Source organism: Stegostoma tigrinum, chromosome 15 (genome assembly GCF_030684315.1).
Source record: "Stegostoma tigrinum isolate sSteTig4 chromosome 15, sSteTig4.hap1, whole genome shotgun sequence".
NCBI lineage: Eukaryota > Metazoa > Chordata > Chondrichthyes > Orectolobiformes > Stegostomatidae > Stegostoma > Stegostoma tigrinum.
The window spans coordinates 74,476,706-74,496,671 of NC_081368.1; the positions used below are offsets into that span (position 1 = coordinate 74,476,706).

At 72.1% G+C, this 19,966-nt stretch overlaps 1 long non-coding RNA gene across 1 annotated transcript in view; it reads left to right on the forward strand.

Annotated features, from left to right (window-relative positions):
• Positions 1 to 19,966, forward strand: part of LOC132210578 (uncharacterized) — a 188,638-nt gene that overhangs the window by 107,402 nt on the left and 61,270 nt on the right. The window lies entirely within an intron of this gene.

The following is a 19,966-nucleotide window of genomic DNA, read 5'->3' on the forward strand; positions in this document are numbered from 1 at the left end:
CGTAACCCGCTCACAGGGACTGGCCCCCGCAGTCCTGCCCCGCTGTCAGGGACTTGCCCCTGCAGCCCTGACCCGCTCACTGCGACTGTCCCCCCGCAGCCCTGATCCAGTCACTGCGCCTTGCCCCCCGCAGCCCTGACCCGCTCAGAGGGACTGGCTCCTGCAGCCCTGAGCCGCTCAGAGGGACTGGCTCCCGCAGCCCTGACCCCCTCAGAGGGACTGGCGCCCCGCAGCCCTGACCCACTTACTGCGAGTTGCTTCCCGCAGACCTGACCCGCTCACTGTGATTTTCCCCCCGCAGTCCAGACCCGCTCACTGCGACTTGCCCCCCGCAGTCCTGTCCCGCTGACAGGGACTTGCCCCCGCAGCCCTGACCCGCTCACTGCGACTTGCCCCCCGCAGACCTGACCCACTCACTGCGACTTGCCCCCCGCAGTCCTGACCCACTCAAAGGGCCTGGCCCCCACAGCCGTAACCCGCTCACTGCGACTTGCCCCCCGCAGTCCAGACCCGCTCACTGTGACTTGCCCCCCGCAGTCCTGTCCCGCTGACAGGGACTTGCCCCCGCAGCCCTGACCCGCTCACTGCGACTTGCCCCCCGCAGTCCTGACCCGCTCACTGCGACTTGCCCCCCGAAGTCCTGTCCCACTGAGAGGGACTTGCCCCCAACAACCCTGTCCCGCTGACAGGGACTGGCCCACCGCAGCCCTGACCCGCTCACTGCGACACTGCCCCCCGCAGCCCTGACCCACTTCCTGCGACTTGCCCTCCGCCGCCCTGACCCGCTCACTGCGACTTGTCCCCCTCAGACCTGACCGGCTCACAGCGACTTGCCCCCCGCAGCCCTGACCCGCTCACTGCGACACACCCCCGCAGACCTGACCCGCTCACTGCGACACACCCCCTGCAGCCCTGACCCGCTCACTGCGACTTGCCCCCGCAGTCCTGACCCGCTCAGAGGGACTGGCCCCCGCAGCCCTGACCCGCTCACTGCAACTTGCCCCCCGCAGCCCTGACCCGCTCACAGGGCCTGGCCCCCGCAGCCCTGACCCTCCCACTGCAACTTTTTCCCCGCAGCCCTGTCCCGCTGACAGGGACTTGCCCCTGCAGCCCTGACCCGCTCACTGCGACTGGCCCCCTGCAGCCCTGACCCGCTCACAGCGACTGGCCTCCGCAGCCCTGACCCGCTCACAGGGACTGGCACCCCTCAGTCCTGACCCGCTCACTGCGACTTGCCCCCTGCAGTCCTGAACCGCTCACAGGGACTGGCCCCCGCAGCCCTGACCCGCTCACAGGGACTGGCCCGCCGCAGCCCTGAACCGCTCACAGGGACTGGCCGCCGCAGTCCTGACCCGCTCACTGCGACTTGCCACTGCAGCCCTGACCCGCTCACTGCGACTTGCCCCCCGCAGTCCTGACCCGCTCACTGCGACTTGCCCCCCTCAGTCCTGACCCGCTCACTGCGACTTGCCCCCTGCAGTCCTGAACCGCTCACAGGGACTGGCCGCCGCAGCCCTGACCCGCTCACTGCGACTTGCCCCTGCAGCCCTGACCCGCTCACTGCGACTGTCCCCCTGCAGCCCTGATCCAGTCACTGCACCTTGCCCCCCGCAGCCCTGACCCGCTCAGAGGGACTGGCCCCTGCAGCCCTGAGCCGCTCAGAGGGACTGGCCCCCGCAGCCCTGACCCGCTCAGAGGGACTGGCCCCCCGCAGTCCTGACCCGCTTACTGCGAGTTGCTTCCCGCAGACCTGACCAGCTCACTGTGATTTGGCGCCCGCTGCCCTGACTCGCTCACTGCGCCTTGCCCCCCGCAGCCCTGACCCGCTCAGAGGGACTGGCCCCGGCAGCCCTGATCCGCTCAGAGGGACTGGCCCCGGCAGCCCTGACCCGCTCAGAGGGACTGCCCCCCGCAACCCTGACCCGCTCACAGCGACTTGCCCCCCGCAGTCCTGTCCCGCTGACAGGGACTTGCCCCCCGCAACCCTGTCCCGCTGACAGGTACTGGCACCCCGCAGCCCTGACCCGCTCACTGCGACTTGCCCCCCACAGCCCTGACCCGCTCACTGCGACACACCCCCCGCAGACCTGACCCGCTCACTGCGACTTGCCCCCCGCAGTCCTGACCCGCTCACTGCGACTTGCCCCCCGCAGTCCTGACCCGCTCACTGCGACTTGCCCCCCGCAGACCTGACCCGCTCACTGCGACTTGCCCCCCGCAGCCCTGACCCGCTCACTGCGACACACCCCCCGCAGTCCTGACCCGCTCACTGCGACTTGCTCCCCGCAGTCCTGACCCGCTCACTGCGACTTGCCTCCCGCAGCCCTGACCCGCTCACTGCAACTTGCCCCCCGCAGCCTTGACCCGCTCACAGGGCCTGGCCCCCGCAGCCCTGACCCTCTCACTGCAACTTTTTCCCCGCAGTCCTGTCCCGCCGACAGGGACTTGCCCCTGCAGCCCTGTCCCGCTCACTGCGACTTGCCCCCCGCAGTCCTGACCCGCTCACTGCGACTTACCCCCCCCGCAGTCCTGTCCCGCTGACAGGGACTGGCCCCCGCAGCCCTGACCTGCTCACTCGACTTGCCCCCCGCACACCTGACCCGCTCGCTGCGACTTGCCCCCGCAGACCTGTCCCGCTCACTGCGACTTGCCCCCTGCAGCCCTGACCCGCTCAGAGGGACTGGCCCTCGCAGCCCTGACCCGCTCACTGCAACTTGCCCCCCGCAGCCCTTACCCACTCACTGGGCCTGGCCCCCACAGCCGTAACCCGCTCACAGGGACTGGCCCCTGCAGTCCTGCCCCGCTGTCAGGGACTTGCCCCTGCAGCCCTGACCCGCTCACTGCGACTGTCCCCCCGCAGCCCTGATCCAGTCACTGCGCCTTGCCCCCCGCAGCCCTGACCCGCTCAGAGGGACTGGCCCCTGCAGCCCTGAGCCGCTCAGAGGGACTGGCTCCCGCAGCCCTGACCCGCTCAGAGGGACTTGCCCCCGCAGCCCTGACCCGCTCACTGCGACTTGCCCCCCGCAGACCTGACCCACTCACTGCGACTTGCCCCCCGCAGTCCTGACCCGCTCACTGCGACTTGCCCCCCGAAGTCCTGTCCCGCTGACAGGGACTTGCCCCCAGCAACCCTGTCCCGCTGACAGGGACTGGCCCCCCGCAGCCCTGACCCACTCACTGCGGCACTGCCCCCCGCAGCCCTGACCCACTTACTGCGACTTTCCCACTGCCGCCCTGACCGGCTCACAGCGACTTGTCCCCCGCAGCCCTGACCCGCTCACTGCGACACACCCCCCGCAGACCTGACCCGCTCACTGTGACTTGCCCCCCGCAGTTCTGACCCGCTCACTGCGACTTGCCCCCTGCAGTCCTGACCCGCTCAGAGGGACTGGCCCCCGCAGCCCTGACCCGCTCACTGCAACTTGCCCTCCGCAGCCCTGACCCGCTCACAGGGCCTGGCCCCTGCAGCCCTGACCCTCTCACTGCAACTTTTTCTCCGCAGTCCTGTCCCGCTGACAGGGACTTGCCCCTGCAGCCCTGACCCGCTCACTGCGACTGGCCCCCTGCAGCCCTGATCCGCTCACTGCGACTTGCGCCCCACTGCCCTGACCCGCTCACTCCGCCTTGTCCCCCGCAGACCTGTCCTGCTCACAGGGACTGGCCCCCGCAGCCCTGACCCGCTCACAGGGCCTGGCCCCCGCAGCCCTGACCTGCTCAGAGGGACTGGCCCCCGCAGCCCTGACCCTCTTAGTGCAACCTTTTCCCCGCAGTCCTGTCCCGCTGACAGGGACTTGCCCCTGCAGTCCTGACCCGCTCACTGCGACTTGCCCACGCAGCCCTGACCCGCTCACAGGGACTGGGCCCCGCCGCCCTGACCTGCTCACAGCAGCCTGCCCCCGCTGCACTGACCCGCTCGCAGCGGCCTGGGCCCCGCAGCACTGACCCGCTCGCAACGGCCTGACCCGCTGGCAGGGACTGGGCCCCGCCTCCCTGACCCGCTCACAGCGGCCTGGGCCCTGCAGCCCTGACCCGGTCACAGCGTATTGCCCCCTGCAGTCCTGACCCGCTGGCAGGGACAGGGCCCCGGCACCCTGACCCGCTCACAGCAGCCTGCCCCCGCTGCCCTGACCCGCTTGCAGCGGCCTGGGCCCCGCCGCCCTGACCCGCTCACAGCGGCCTGGGCCCCGCAGCCCTGTCCCGCGCACAGGGACTGGGCCCCAGCGCCCTGACAGGCTCGCAGCGGCCTGGGTCCCGCAGCCCTGACCCGCTCACAGGGACTGGGTCCCGCAGCCCTGACGCGCTCACAGGAACTGCGCCCCGAGGCCCTGTCCTGCTCACAGCGACCTGCCCCCGCCGCCCTGACCCGCTGGCAGGCACCGTCCCGCTGCCCTGACCCGCTCACAGCGTTCTGGGCCCCGCAGCCCTCTCCTGCTCACAGGGACCCTGGCCCCGCCGCCCTGACCCGCACGCAGTGGCCTCGGCCCCGAAGCCCTGACCCGCTCACAGCGTATTGCCCCCTGCAGTCCTGACCCGCTCACAGCGGCCTGCCCCCGCCGCCCTGACCCGCTCGCAGCGGCCGGGCCCCGCCGCCCAGACCCGCTGGCAGGGACTGGGCCCCGCCTCCCTGACCCGCTCACAGCGGCCTGGGCCCTGAAGCCCTGACCCGGTCACAGCGTATTGCCCCCTGCAGTCCTGACCCGTTCACAGCAGCCTGCCCGCTCAGTCCTGACCTGCTGGCAGGGACAGGGCCCCGGCACCCTGACCCGCTCACAGCAGCCTGCCCCTGCCGGCCTGACCCGCTTGCAGCGGCCAGGGCCCCGCCGCCCTGACCCGCTCACAGCGGCCTGGGCCCCGCAGCCCTGTCCCGCGCACAGGGACTGGGCCCCGGCGCCCTGACAGGCTCGCAGTGGCCTGCCCCCGCCGCCCTGACCCGCTCACAGCAGCCTGGGCCCCGCCTCCCTGACCCGCTTGCAGCGACTTGCCCCCGCAGCCCTCTCCGCTGACAGCGACTTGCCCCGCAGCCCTGTCCCTCTGACAGCGACTTGCCCCTGCAGCCCTGACCCGCTAACAGGGACTGGCACCCGCAGTCCTGACCCCCTCTCAGGGACTGGCCCCCGCAGCCCTGTCCCACTCACAGCGGCTGGCCCCCGCAGCCCTGACCCGCTCACAGCGACTGGCCCCCGCAGTCCTGTCCCGCTCACAGCGTACTGCCCCCCACAGCCGTGTCCCACTTACAGGGTCTGGCCCCCGGAGCGCTGACCCGCTCACAGGGACTTGGCCCCGCAGCCCTGTCCCGCTCACAGGGACTGGCCCTCAGCAGTTCTGACCCACTCACATCGACTTGCGCCCCTGCAGTCCTGTCCCGCTCACAGCGGACTCGGCCTCGCAGCCATGTCCCGCTCACAGTGAACTGGGCCCCGCAGCCCTGACCCGCTCACAGCGACTGGCCCCCGCAGTCCTGTCCCGCTCACAGCGTACTGCCCCCCACAGCCGTGTCCCGCTTACAGGGTCTGGCCCCCGGAGCGCTGACCCGCTCACAGGGACTTGGCCCCGCAGCCCTGTCCCGCTCACAGGGACTGGCCCTCAGCAGTTCTGACCCGCTCACATCGACTTGCGCCCCTGCAGTCCTGTCCCGCTCACAGCGGACTCGGCCTCGCAGCCATGTCCCGCTCACAGTGGACTGGGCCCCGCAGCCCTGTCCCGCTCACAGGGACTGGCCACCGCAGCCCAGACCCGCTCACAGGGACTGGGCCCCGCAGCCCTGTCCCACTGACAGGGATGGGCCCCGCAGCCCTGTCCTGCTCACAGTGGCCTGGGCCCCGAAGCCCTGACCCGCTCACAGCGGCTTGCCCCTGCAGTTCTGACCCGCTCACAGTGGCTTGCCCCCGCCGCCCTGACAGGCTCGCAGCGGCTTGCCCCCGCCGCCCTGAACTGCTTGCAGCGGCCTGGGCCCCGCCGTCCTCACCCGCTTGCAGCGGCCTGGGCCCCACTGCCCTGACCCGCTCGCAGCGGCCTGCCCCCGCAGTCCTGTCCCTCTCACAGGGACTGGGCCCCGCCGCCCTGACCTGCTCACAGCAGCCTGCCCCCGCTGCACTGACCCGCTCGCAGCGGCCGGGCCCCGCCGTCCAGACCCGCTGGCAGGGACTGGGCCCCGCCTCCCTGATCCGCTCACAGCGGCCTGGGCCCTGAAGCCCTGACCCGGTCACAGCGTATTGCCCCCTGCAGTCCTGACCCGTTCACAGCAGCCTGCCCGCTCAGTCCTGACCTGCTGGCAGGGACAGGGCCCCGGCACCCTGACCCGCTCACAGCAGCCTGCCCCTGCCGGCCTGACCCGCTTGCAGCGGCCTGGGCCCCGCCGCCCTGACCCGCTCACAGCGGCCTGGGCCCCGCAGCCCTGTCCCGCGCACAGGGACTGGGCCCCGGCGCCCTGACAGGCTCGCAGCGGCCTGCCCCCGCCGCCCTGACCCGCTGGCAGGGACTGGGCCCCGCCGCCCTGACCCGCTCACAGCGACTGGCCCCCGCAGTCCTGTCCCGCTCACAGCGTACTGCCCCCCACAGCCGTGTCCCGCTTACAGGGTCTGGCCCCCGGAGCGCTGACCCGCTCACAGGGACTTGGCCCCGCAGCCCTGTCCCGCTCACAGGGACTGGCCCTCAGCAGTTCTGACCCACTCACATCGACTTGCGCCCCTGCAGTCCTGTCCCGCTCACAGCGGACTCGGCCTCGCAGCCATGTCCCGCTCACAGTGGACTGGGCCCCGCAGCCCTGACCCGCTCACAGCGACTGGCCCCCGCAGTCCTGTCCCGCTCACAGCGTACTGCCCCCCACAGCCGTGTCCCGCTTACAGGGTCTGGCCCCCGGAGCGCTGACCCGCTCACAGGGACTTGGCCCCGCAGCCCTGTCCCGCTCACAGGGACTGGCCCTCAGCAGTTCTGACCCGCTCACATCGACTTGCGCCCCTGCAGTCCTGTCCCGCTCACAGCGGACTCGGCCTCGCAGCCATGTCCCGCTCACAGTGGACTGGGCCCCGCAGCCCTGTCCCGCTCACAGGGACTGGCCACCGCAGCCCTGTCCCACTGACAGGGATGGGCCCCGCAGCCCTGTCCTGCTCACAGGGACTGGGCCCCGCAGCCCTGTCCCGCTCACAAGATATTGCCCTCCGCAGCCGTGTCCCGCTCACAGGGACTTTCCCCCGCAGCCCTGACCCGCTCACAGGGCCTGGCCCCCAGCAGTCCTGACCCGCTCACAGCGACTTGCCCCCTGCAGTCCTCTCCGGCTCACAGCGTACTGCCCCCTGCAGCCGTGTCCCGCTCACAGGGTCTGGCCCTTGGAGCCCTGACCCGCTCACAGGGACTTGGCCCCGCAGCCCTGTCCCGCTCACAGGGACTGGCTCCCGCAGCCCTGTCCCGCTCACAGGGACCAGGCCACGCAGGCCTGACCCGCTCATAGGGGCCTAGCCTCGCCGCCCTGACCCGCTGACAGGGACCAGGCCCCCCAGCCTTGACCCGCTCACAGCGACCTGGGCCCCGCAGCCCTGTCCCGCTCACAGCGCCCTGCCCCCTGCGCCTTGACCCGCTCACAGCGGCCTGACCCGCGCCCCGGAGCCCTGTGCCGCTCACAGCGCCCTGCCCCCTGTGCCCTGACCCGCTCACAGCGGCCTGGGCCCCGAAGCCCTGACCGCTCACAGCGGCTTGCCCCTGCAGCCCTGTCCCTCTGACAGGGACTGGGGCTCCCAGCACTGTCCCGCTCACAGGGACTGGCCCCCGCAGCCGTGACCCACGCACAGCGTACTGCCCCCCGCAGCCCTGTCCCACTGACAGGGATGGGCCCCGAAGCCCTGACCCGCTCACAGCGGCTTGCCCCTGCAGCCCTGTCCCGCTCCCAGGGACTGGGCCCCGCAGCCCTGTCCCGCTCACAAGGTATTGCCCCCCGCAGCCGTGTCCCGCTCACAGGGACTTGCCCCCGCAGTCCAGACCCGCTCACAGCGACTTGCCCCCCGCAGTCCTCTCCCGCTCACAGCGTACTGCTCCCTGCAGCCGTGTCCCGCTCACAGCGTCTGGCCCCCGGAGCCCTGACCCGCTCACAGCGGCCTGGGCCCCGCAGCCCTGTCCTGCTCACAGGGACCCTGGCCCCACAGCCCTGAACTGCTCACAGTGGCCTGGGCCCCGAAGCCCTGACCCGCTCACAGCGGCTTGCCCCTGCAGTTCTGACCCGCTCACAGTGGCTTGCCCCCGCCGCCCTGACAGGCTCGCAGCGGCCTGCCCCCGCCGCCCTGAACTGCTTGCAGCGGCCTGGGCCCCGCCGTCCTCACCCGCTTGCAGCGGCCTGGGCCCCACTGCCCTGACCCGCTCGCAGCGGCCTGCCCCCGCAGTCCTGTCCCTCTCACAGGGACTGGGCCCCGCCGCCCTGACCTGCTCACAGCAGCCTGCCCCCGCTGCACTGACCCGCTCGCAGCGGCCGGGCCCCGCCGTCCAGACCCGCTGGCAGGGACTGGGCCCCGCCTCCCTGACCCGCTCACAGCGGCCTAGGCCCTGAAGCCCTGACCCGGTCACAGCGTATTGCCCCCTGCAGTCCTGACCCGTTCACAGCAGCCTGCCCGCTCAGTCCTGACCTGCTGGCAGGGACAGGGCCCCGGCACCCTGACCCGCTCACAGCAGCCTGCCCCTGCCGGCCTGACCCGCTTGCAGCGGCCTGGGCCCCGCCGCCCTGACCCGCTCACAGCGGCCTGGGCCCCGCAGCCCTGTCCCGCGCACAGGGACTGGGCCCCGGCGCCCTGACAGGCTCGCAGCGGCCTGCCCCCGCCGCCCTGACCCGCTGGCAGGGACTGGGCCCCGCCGCCCTGACCCGCTCACAGCAGCCTGGGCCCCGCAGCCCTGACCCGCTCACAGGGACTGGGTCCCACAGCCCTGACGCGCTCACAGGAACTGCACCCCGAGGCCCTGTCCCACTCACAGTGACCTGCCTCCGCCGCCCTGACCCGCTGGCAGGGACCGGGCCCGCTGCCCTGACCCGCTCACAGCGTTCTGGACCCTGCAGCCCTGTCCTGCTCACAGGGACCCTGGCCCCGCCGCCCTGACCCGCTCGCAGTGGCCTCGGCCCCGAAGCCCTGACCCGCTCACAGCGTATTGCCCCCTGCAGTCCTGACCCGCTCACAGCGGCCTGCCCCTGCCGCCCTGACAGGCTCGCAGCGGCCTGGGCCCCGCCGCCCTGACCCGCTAGCAGCGACTTGCCCCCGCAGCCCTGTCCCGCTGACAGCGACTTGCCCCTTCAGCCCTGACCCGCTAACAGGGACTGGCCCCCGCAGTCCTGACCCCCTCTCAGGGACTGGCCCCCGCAGCCCTGTCCCACTCACAGCGGCTGGCCCCCGCAGCCCTGACCCGCTCACAGCGACTGGTCCCCGCAGTCCTGTCCCACTCACAGCGTACTGCCCCCCACAGCCGTGTCCCGCTTACAGGGTCTGGCCCCCGGAGCGCTGACCCGCTCACAGGGACTTGGCCCCGCAGCCCTGTCCCGCTCACAGGGACTGGCCCTCAGCAGTTCTGACCCACTCACATCGACTTGCGCCCCTGCAGTCCTGTCCCGCTCACGGGGACCGGCCCCCGCAGCCCTGTCCCGCTCATGGGGACCGGCCCCCGCAGCCCTGTCCCGCTCAAGGGGACCGGCTCCCCCGCACCCCTGACCCGCGGACAGCTATTTGCCACCGCAGCCCTGAAGCGCTCACAGGGTCTTGCCCCCGCACCCGCACCCCCTGACCCGCTGACAGGTACTGGCCCCCGCAGCCCTGTCCCGCTGACAGCTAATTGCCACCACATCCCTGACCCGCTGACAGCGATTTGCCCCCGCAGCCCTGTCCCGCTGACATCTAATTGCCACCACATCCCTGACCCGCTGACAGCGATTTGCCCCCGCAGCCCTGTCCTGCTCACGGGGACCGGCCCCCGCAGCCCTGACCCGCTCTCTCGGACTGGCCCCCGAGCCCTGACCCGCTCACAGGGACTGTCCCCCGCAGCCCTGACCCGCTCACAGGGACTGTCCCCCGCAGCCCTGACCCGCTCTCAGGGACTGTCCCCCGCAGCCCTGACCCGGTCACAGGGACTGTCCCCCGCACCCCTGACCTGCTCACAGGGACTACCCCTCCGCAGCCCTCTCCCGCTGTCTGCTATTTGCCACCGCAGCCCTGACGCCCTGATCGCTATTTGCCCCCGCACCCCTGACCCGCTGACAGCCTTTTGCCCCCGCAGCCCTGTCCTGTTCACAGGGACTGTCCCCCGCAGCCCGGACCCGTTCACAGGGACTCTCCCCCGCTGCCCTGACCCGCTCACAGGGACCGGCCCCCTCAGCCCTGTCCCGCTCACGGGGACTGGCCCCCGCAGCCCTGTCCCGCTCACGGGGACCGGCCCCCGCAGCCCTGTCCCGCTTACGGGGACCGGCCCCCGCAGCCCTGTCCCGCTCACGGGGACCGGCCCCCGCAGCCCTGTCCCGCTCACGGGGACCGGCCCACGCAGCCCTATCCCGCTCACGGGGATCGTCCCCCTCAACCCTGACCCGCTCACGGGCATCGTCCCCCTCAGCCCTGACCCGCTCACGGGGATCGTCCCCCTCAGCCCTGACCCGCTCACGGGTACCGTCCCCCTCAGCCCTGACCCGCTCACAGGGACTGTCCCCCCCAGCCCTGACCCGCTCACAGGGACTGTCCCCCGCAACCCTGACCCGCTCACTGGGACCGGCCCCCGCAGCCCTGCCCCGCTCACGGGGATCTGCCCCCGCAGCCCTGTTCCGCTCACGGGGACCGGCCCCCGCAGCCCTGTCCCGCTCACGGGGACCGGCTCCCCCGCACCCCTGACCCGCGGACAGCTATTTGCCACCGCAGCACTGAACCGCTCACAGGGTCTTGCCCCCGCACCCGCACCCCCTGACCCGCTGACAGGTACTGGCCCCCGCAGCCCTGTCCCGCTGACAGCTAATTGCCACTGCACCCCTGACCCGCTGACAACGATTTGCCCCCGCAGCCCTGTCCCGCTCACAGGGACCGGCCCCCTCAGCCCTGTCCCGCTCACGGGGACTGGCCCCCGCAGCCCTGTCCCGCTCACGGGGACCGGCCCCCGCAGCCCTGTCCCGCTCATGGGGACCGGCCCCCGCAGCCCTGTCCCGCTCACGGGGACCGGCCCCCGTAGCCCTGTCCCGCTCACGGGGACCGGCCCCCGCAGCCCTGTCCCGCTCATGGGGACCGGCCTCCGCAGCCCTGTCCCGCTCACGGGGATCGTCCCCCTCAACCCTGACCCGCTCACGGGTATCGTCCCCCTCAGCCCTGACCCGCTCACGGGGATCGTCCCCCTCAGCCCTGACCCGCTCACGGGTACCGTCCCCCTCAGCCGTGACCCGCTCACAGGGACTGTCCCCCCCAGCCCTGACCCGCTCACAGGGACTGTCCCCCGCAACCCTGACCCGCTCACTGGGACCGGCCCCCGCAGCCCTGACCCGCTTACGGGGACCGGCCACCGCAGCCCTGACCCGCTCATGGGGACCGGCCCCCACAGCCTTTTACCGCTCACGGGGACTGTCCCCCGCAACCCTGAACCGCTCTCTGGGACCGTCCCCCCCAGCCCTGACCCGCTGACGGGGACCGTCTCCCGCAGCCCTGACCCGCTCATAGGGACTGTCCCCCGCAGCCCTGACCCGCTCTCAGGGACTGTCCCCCGCAGCCCTGACCCGGTCACAGGGACTGTCCCCCGCACCCCTGACCTGCTCACAGGGACTACCCCCCCGCAGCCCTGTCCCGCTGTCTGGTATTTGCCACCGCAGCCCTGACCCCCGATCGCTATTTGCCCCCGCACCCCTGTCCCGCTGTCTGCTATTTGCCCCCGCACTCCTGACCTGCTGACAGTGACTGGCCCCCGCAGCCCTGACCCGCTCACAGGGACTGCCCCCTCCCATCCCTCTGGCGCTCGCAGGGACCGGCCCCCGCAGCCCTGTCCCGCTGACAGCGTTATGCCACTGCAGCCCTGAGCCGGTCACAGGGACTGTCCCCCGCACCCCTGACCCGCTCCCAGGGACTGTCCTCCGCAGCCCTTACCCGCGGACAGCTATTTGCCACCGCAACCCTGAACCGCTCACAGGGTCTGGCCCCCGCACCCTGACCCCCTGACTGCGATTTGCCCCCACAGCCCTGTCCCGCTCACAGGGACTGTCCCCTGCTGCCCTGTCCCGCTGACAGCTATTTGACACCGCAGCCCTGGCGCCCGCAGCCCTGACCCCCTGATAGCTAATTGCCACCACACCCCTGACCCGCTCACACGGACTGGCGTCCGCAGGCCTCTCCCGCTCACAGGGACTGTCCCCTGCAGCCCTGTCCCGCTGACAGCTATTTACCTCCGCAGCCCTGACCCGCTCACAGGGACTGGCCCCCGCATCCCTGTTCGCTGACAGCTATTTGCCCCCGCACCCCTGACCCGCTGCCACCGATTTGCCACCTCGGCCCTGACCCGCTCACAGGGACTGTTCCCCGCAGCCCTGACCCGCTCGCAGGGACTGTCCCCTGCAGCCCTGACCTGCTCACAGGGACTACCCCCCCGCAGCCCTGTCTCGCTGTCTGCTATTTGCCCCTGCACCCCTGACCCGCTGACAGCCATTTGCCCGCGCAGCCCTGCCCCGCCCACAGGGACTGTCCCCCGCAGCCCTGCCCCGCTCACGGGGACCGTCCCCCGCAGCCCTGCCCCGCTCACGGGGACCGTCCCCCGCAGCCCTGCCCCGCTCACGGTGACCGTCCCCCGCAGTCCTGCCCCGATCTCGGGGACCGTCCCCCGCAGCCCTGCCCCGCTCACGTGGACCGTCCCCCGCAGCCCTGCCCCGCTCACGGGGACCGTCCCCCGCAGCCCTGCCCCGCTCACGGGGACCGTCCCCCGCAGCCCTGCACGGCTCACGGGGACCGTCCCCCGCAGACCTGCCCCGCTCACGGGGCCCGGCCCCCTCAGCCCTGCCCCGCTCACGGGGACCGGCCCCCGCAGGCCTGCCCCGCTCACGGGGACCGGCCCCCGCAGCCCTGCCCCGCTCACGGGGACCGGCCCCCGCAGCCCTGCCCCGCTCACGGAGACCGGCCCCCGCAGCCCTGTCCCGCTCACGGGGACCGGCCCCCACAGCCCTGCCCCGCTCACGGGGATCTGCCCCCGCAGCCCTGTTCCGCTCACGGGGACCGGCCCCCGCAGCCCTGTCCCGCTCACGGGGACCGGCTGCCCCGCACCCCTGACCCGCGGACAGCTATTTGCCACCGCAGCACTGAACCGCTCACAGGGTCTTGCCCCCGCACCCGCACCCCCTGACCCGCTGACAGCCTTTTGCCCCCGCAGCCCTGTCCCGCTGACAGCTAATTGCCACTGCACCCCTGACCCGCTGACAACGATTTGCCCCCGCAGCCCTGTCCCGCTCACAGGGACCGGCCCCCTCAGCCCTGTCCCGCTCACGGGGACTGGCCCCCGCAGCCCTGTCCCGCTCACGGGGACCGGCTCCCCCGCACCCCTGACCCGCGGACAGCTATTTGCCACCGCAGCACTGAACCGCTCACAGGGTCTTGCCCCCGCACCCGCATCCCCTGACCCGCTGACAGGTACTGGCCCCCGCAGCCCTGTCCCGCTGACAGCTAATTGCCACTGCACCCCTGACCCGCTGACAACGATTTGCCCCCGCAGCCCTGTCCCGCTCACAGGGACTGGCCCCTGCAGCCTGGACCTGCTCACAGGAAGGGACCCCTGTAGCCCTGTCCCGCTCATGGGGTCCGGCCCCCGCAGCCCTGACCCGCTCACGGGGACCGTCCCCCGCAGCCCGGACCTGCTCACAGTGAGGGTCCCCCGTAGCCCTGTCCCGCTCACAGGGACTGTTCCCCGCAGCCTTGACCCGCTGACAGGGACTGGCCCCCACAGCCCTGTCACGCTCACAGGGACTTGCCACCGCAGCCCTGACCCGCTGACAAGGACTGTCCCCCGCAGCCCTGATCCGCTCACAGGGACTGTCCCCCCCAGCCTTGACCCGCTCACAGGGACTGTCCCCCCCAGCCCTGACCCGCTCACAGGGACTGTCCCCCGCAACCCTGACCCGCTCACTGGGACCGGCCCCCGCAGCCCTGACCCGCTTACGGGGACCGGCCACCGCAGCCCTGAGCCGCTCATGGGGACCGGACCCGCAGCCTTTTTCCGCTCACGGGGACTGTCCCCCGCAACCCTGAACCGCTCTCTGGGACCGTCCCCCCCAGCCCTGACCCGCTGACGGGGACCGTCTCCCGCAGCCCTGACCCGCTCATAGGGACTATCCCCCGCAGCCCTGACCCGGTCACAGGGACTGTCCCCCGCACCCCTGACCTGCTCACAGGGACTACCCCCCCGCAGCCCTGTCCCGCTGTCTGGTATTTGCCACCGCAGCCCTGACCCCCGATCGCTATTTGCCCCCGCACCCCTGTCCCGCTGTCTGCTATTTGCCCCCGCACTCCTGACCTGCTGACAGTGACTGGCCCCCGCAGCCCTGACCCGCTCACAGGGACTGCCCCCCCCCATCCCTCTGGCGCTCGCAGGGACCGGCCCCCGCAGCCCTGTCCCGCTGACAGCGTTATGCCACTGCAGCCCTGAGCCGGTCACAGGGACTGTCCCCCGCACCCCTGACCCGCTCCCAGGGACTGTCCTCCGCAGCTCTTACCCGCGGACAGCTATTTGCCACCGCAACCCTGAACCGCTCACAGGGTCTGGCCCCCGCACCCTGACCCCCTGACCCGCTGACTGCGATTTGCCCCCGCAGCCCTGTCCCGCTCACAGGGACTGTCCCCTGCTGCCTTGTCCCGCTGACAGCTATTTGACACCGCAGCCCTGGCGCCCGCAGCCCTGACCCCCTGATAGCTAATTGCCACCACACCCCTGACCCGCTCACACGGACTGGCGTCCGCAGGCCTCTCCCGCTCACAGGGACTGTCCCCTGCAGCCCTGTCCCGCTGACAGCTATTTACCTCCGCAGCCCTGACCCGCTCACAGGGACTGGCCCCCGCATCCCTGTTCGCTGACAGCTATTTGCCTCCGCACCCCTGACCCGCTGCCACCGATTTGCCACCTCGGCCCTGACCCGCTCCCAGGGACTGTTCCCCGCAGCCCTGACCCGCTCGCAGGGACTGTCCCCTGCAGCCCTGACCCGCTCTCTTGGACTGGCCCCCGCAGGCCTGACCCGCCCACAGGGACTGTCCCCCGCAGCCCTGACCCGCTCGCCGGGACTGTCCCCTGCAGCCCTGTCCCGCTCACAGGGACTGTTCCCCGCAGCCCTGACCCGCCCACAGGGACTGTCCCCCGCAGCCCTGACCCGCCCACAGGGACTGTCCCCCGCAGCCCTGACCCGCCCACAGGGACTGTCCCCCGCAGCCCTGACCCGCCCACAGGGACTGTCCCCCGCAGCCCTGACCTGCCCACAGGGACTGTCCCCCGCGGCCCTGACCCGCTCACGGGGACCGTCCCCCGCACCCCTGACCCGCTCACGGGGACCGTCCCCCGCGGCCCTGTCCCGCTCACGGGGACCGTCCCCGGCAGCCCTGTCCCGCTGACGGTGACCGGCCCCCGCAGCCCTGTCCCGCTCACGGGGACAAGGCCCCCGCAGCCCTGTCCCGCTCACGGGGACAAGGCCCCCGCAACCCTGTCCCGCTCACGGGGACCGGCCCCCGCAGCCCTGTCCCGCTCACGGGGATCTGCCCCCGCAGCCCTGTTCCGCTCACGGGGACCGGCCCCCGCAGCCCTGTCCCGCTCACGGGGACCGGCTGCCCCGCACCCCTGACCCGCGGACAGCTATTTGCCACCGCAGCACTGAACCGCTCACAGGGTCTTGCCCCCGCACCCGCACCCCCTGACCCGCTGACAGCCTTTTGCCCCCGCAGCCCTGTCCCGCTGACAGCTAATTGCCACTGCACCCCTGACCCGCTGACAACGATTTGCCCTCGCAGCCCTGTCCCGCTCACAGGGACCGGCCCCCTCAGCCCTGTCCCGCTCACGGGTACTGGCCCCCGCAGCCCTGTCCCGCTCACGGGGACCGGCCCCCGCAGCCCTGTCCCGCTCACGGGGACCGGCCCCCGCAGCCCTGTCCCGCTCACGGGGACCGGCCCCCGTAGCCCTGTCCCGCTCACGGGGACCGGCCCCCGCAGCCCTGTCCCGCTCACGGGGACCGGCCCCCGCAGCCCTGTCCCGCTCACGGGGATCGTCCCCCTCAACCCTGACCCGCTCACGGGCATCGTCCCCCTCAGCCCTGACCCGCTCACGGGGATCGTCCCCCTCAGCCCTGACCCGCTCACGGGTACCGTCCCCCTCAGCCCTGACCCGCTCACAGGGACTGTCCCCCCCAGCCCTGACCCGCTCACAGGGACTGTCCCCCGCAACCCTGACCCGCTCACTGGGACCGGCCCCCGCTGCCCTGACCCGCTTACGGGGACCGGCCACCGCAGCCCTGACCCGCTCATGGGGACCGGCCCCCACAGCCTTTTACCGCTCACGGGGACTGTCCCCCGCAACCCTGAACCGCTCTCTGGGACCGTCCCCCACAGCCCTGACCCGCTGACGGGGACCGTCTCCCGCAGCCCTGACCCGCTCATAGGGACTGTCCCCCGCAGCCCTGACCCGCTCTCAGGGACTGTCCCCCGCAGCCCTGACCCGGTCACAGGGACTGTCCCCCGCACCCCTGACCTGCTCACAGGGACTACCCCCCCGCAGCCCTGTCCCGCTGTCTGGTATTTGCCACCGCAGCCCTGACCCCCGATCGCTATTTGCCCCCGCACCCCTGTCCCGCTGTCTGCTATTTGCCCCCGCACTCCTGACCTGCTGACAGTGACTGGCCCCCGCAGCCCTGACCCGCTCACAGGGACTGCCCCCCCCCATCCCTCTGGCGCTCGCAGGGACCGGCCCCCGCAGCCCTGTCCCGCTGACAGCGTTATGCCACTGCAGCCCTGAGCCGGTCACAGGGACTGTCCCCCGCACCCCTGACCCGCTCCCAGGGACTGTCCTCCGCAGCCCTTACCCGCGGACAGCTATTTGCCACCGCAACCCTGAACCGCTCACAGGGTCTGGCCCCCGCACCCTGACCCCCTGACTGCGATTTGCCCCCGCAGCCCTGTCCCGCTCACAGGGACTGTCCCCTGCTGCCCTGTCCCGCTGACAGCTATTTGACACCGCAGCCCTGGCGCCCGCAGCCCTGACCCCCTGATAGCTAATTGCCACCACACCCCTGACCCGCTCACACGGACTGGCGTCCGCAGGCCTCTCCCGCTCACAGGGACTGTCCCCTGCAGCCCTGTCCCGCTTCACAGGGACTGGCCCCCGCATCCCTGTTCGCTGACAGCTATTTGCCCCCGCACCCCTGACCCGCTGCCACCGATTTGCCACCTCGGCCCTGACCCGCTCACAGGGACTGTTCCCCGCAGCCCTGACCCGCTCGCAGGGACTGTCCCCTGCAGCCCTGACCTGCTCACAGGGACTACCCCCCCGCAGCCCTGTCTCGCTGTCTGCTATTTGCCCCCGCACCCCTGACCCGCTGACAGCCATTTGCCCCCGCAGCCCTGCCCCGCCCACAGGGACTGTCGCCCGCAGCCCTGCCCCGCTCACGGGGACCGTCCCCCGCAGCCCTGCCCCGCTCACGGGGACCGTCCCCCGCAGCCCTGCCCCGCTCACGGTGACCGTCCCCCGCAGTCCTGCCCCGATCTCGGGGACCGTCCCCCGCAGCCCTGCCCCGCTCACGTGGACCGTCCCCCGCAGCCCTGCCCTGCTCACGGGGACCGTCCCCCGCAGCCCTGCCCCGCTCACGGGGACCGTCCCCCTCAGCCCTGCCCCGCTCACGGGGACCGTCCCCCGCAGCCCTGCACGGCTCACGGGGACCGTCCCCCGCAGACCTGCCCCGCTCACGGGGACCGGCCCCCGCAGCCCTGCCCCGCTCACGGGGACCGGCCCCCGCAGCCCTGCCCCGCTCACGGGGACCGGCCCCCGCAGCCCTGCCCCGCTCACGGGGACCGGCCCCCTCAGCCCTGCCCCGCTCACGGGGACCGGCCCCCGCAGCCCTGTCCCGCTCACGGGGACCGGCTGCCCCGCACCCCTGACCCGCGGACAGCTATTTGCCACCGCAGCACTGAACCGCTCACAGGGTCTTGCCCCCGCACCCGCACCCCCTGACCCGCTGACAGCCTTTTGCCCCCGCAGCCCTGTCCCGCTGACAGCTAATTGCCACTGCACCCCTGACCCGCTGACAACGATTTGCCCCCGCAGCCCTGTCCCGCTCACAGGGACCGGCCCCCTCAGCCCTGTCCCGCTCACGGGGACTGGCCCCCGCAGCCCTGTCCCGCTCACGGGGACCGGCTCCCCCGCACCCCTGACCCGCGGACAGCTATTTGCCACCGCAGCACTGAACCGCTCACAGGGTCTTGCCCCCGCACCCGCATCCCCTGACCCGCTGACAGGTACTGGCCCCCGCAGCCCTGTCCCGCTGACAGCTAATTGCCACTGCACCCCTGACCCGCTGACAACGATTTGCCCCCGCAGCCCTGTCCCGCTCACAGGGACTGGCCCCTGCAGCCTGGACCTGCTCACAGGAAGGGACCCCTGTAGCCCTGTCCCGCTCATGGGGTCCGGCCCCCGCAGCCCTGACCCGCTCACGGGGACCGTCCCCCGCAGCCCGGACCTGCTCACAGTGAGGGTCCCCCGTAGCCCTGTCCCGCTCACAGGGACTGTTCCCCGCAGCCTTGACCCGCTGACAGGGACTGGCCCCCACAGCCCTGTCACGCTCACAGGGACTTGCCACCGCAGCCCTGACCCGCTGACAAGGACTGTCCCCCGCAGCCCTGATCCGCTCACAGGGACTGTCCCCCCCAGCCTTGACCCGCTCACAGGGACTGTCCCCCCCAGCCCTGACCCGCTCACAGGGACTGTCCCCCGCAACCCTGACCCGCTCACTGGGACCGGCCCCCGCAGCCCTGACCCGCTTACGGGGACCGGCCACCGCAGCCCTGAGCCGCTCATGGGGACCGGACCCGCAGCCTTTTTCCGCTCACGGGGACTGTCCCCCGCAACCCTGAACCGCTCTCTGGGACCGTCCCCCCCAGCCCTGACCCGCTGACGGGGACCGTCTCCCGCAGCCCTGACCCGCTCATAGGGACTATCCCCCGCAGCCCTGACCCGGTCACAGGGACTGTCCCCCGCACCCCTGACCTGCTCACAGGGACTACCCCCCCGCAGCCCTGTCCCGCTGTCTGGTATTTGCCACCGCAGCCCTGACCCCCGATCGCTATTTGCCCCCGCACCCCTGTCCCGCTGTCTGCTATTTGCCCCCGCACTCCTGACCTGCTGACAGTGACTGGCCCCCGCAGCCCTGACCCGCTCACAGGGACTGCCCCCCCCCATCCCTCTGGCGCTCGCAGGGACCGGCCCCCGCAGCCCTGTCCCGCTGACAGCGTTATGCCACTGCAGCCCTGAGCCGGTCACAGGGACTGTCCCCCGCACCCCTGACCCGCTCCCAGGGACTGTCCTCCGCAGCTCTTACCCGCGGACAGCTATTTGCCACCGCAACCCTGAACCGCTCACAGGGTCTGGCCCCCGCACCCTGACCCCCTGACCCGCTGACTGCGATTTGCCCCCGCAGCCCTGTCCCGCTCACAGGGACTGTCCCCTGCTGCCTTGTCCCGCTGACAGCTATTTGACACCGCAGCCCTGGCGCCCGCAGCCCTGACCCCCTGATAGCTAATTGCCACCACACCCCTGACCCGCTCACACGGACTGGCGTCCGCAGGCCTCTCCCGCTCACAGGGACTGTCCCCTGCAGCCCTGTCCCGCTGACAGCTATTTACCTCCGCAGCCCTGACCCGCTCACAGGGACTGGCCCCCGCATCCCTGTTCGCTGACAGCTATTTGCCTCCGCACCCCTGACCCGCTGCCACCGATTTGCCACCTCGGCCCTGACCCGCTCCCAGGGACTGTTCCC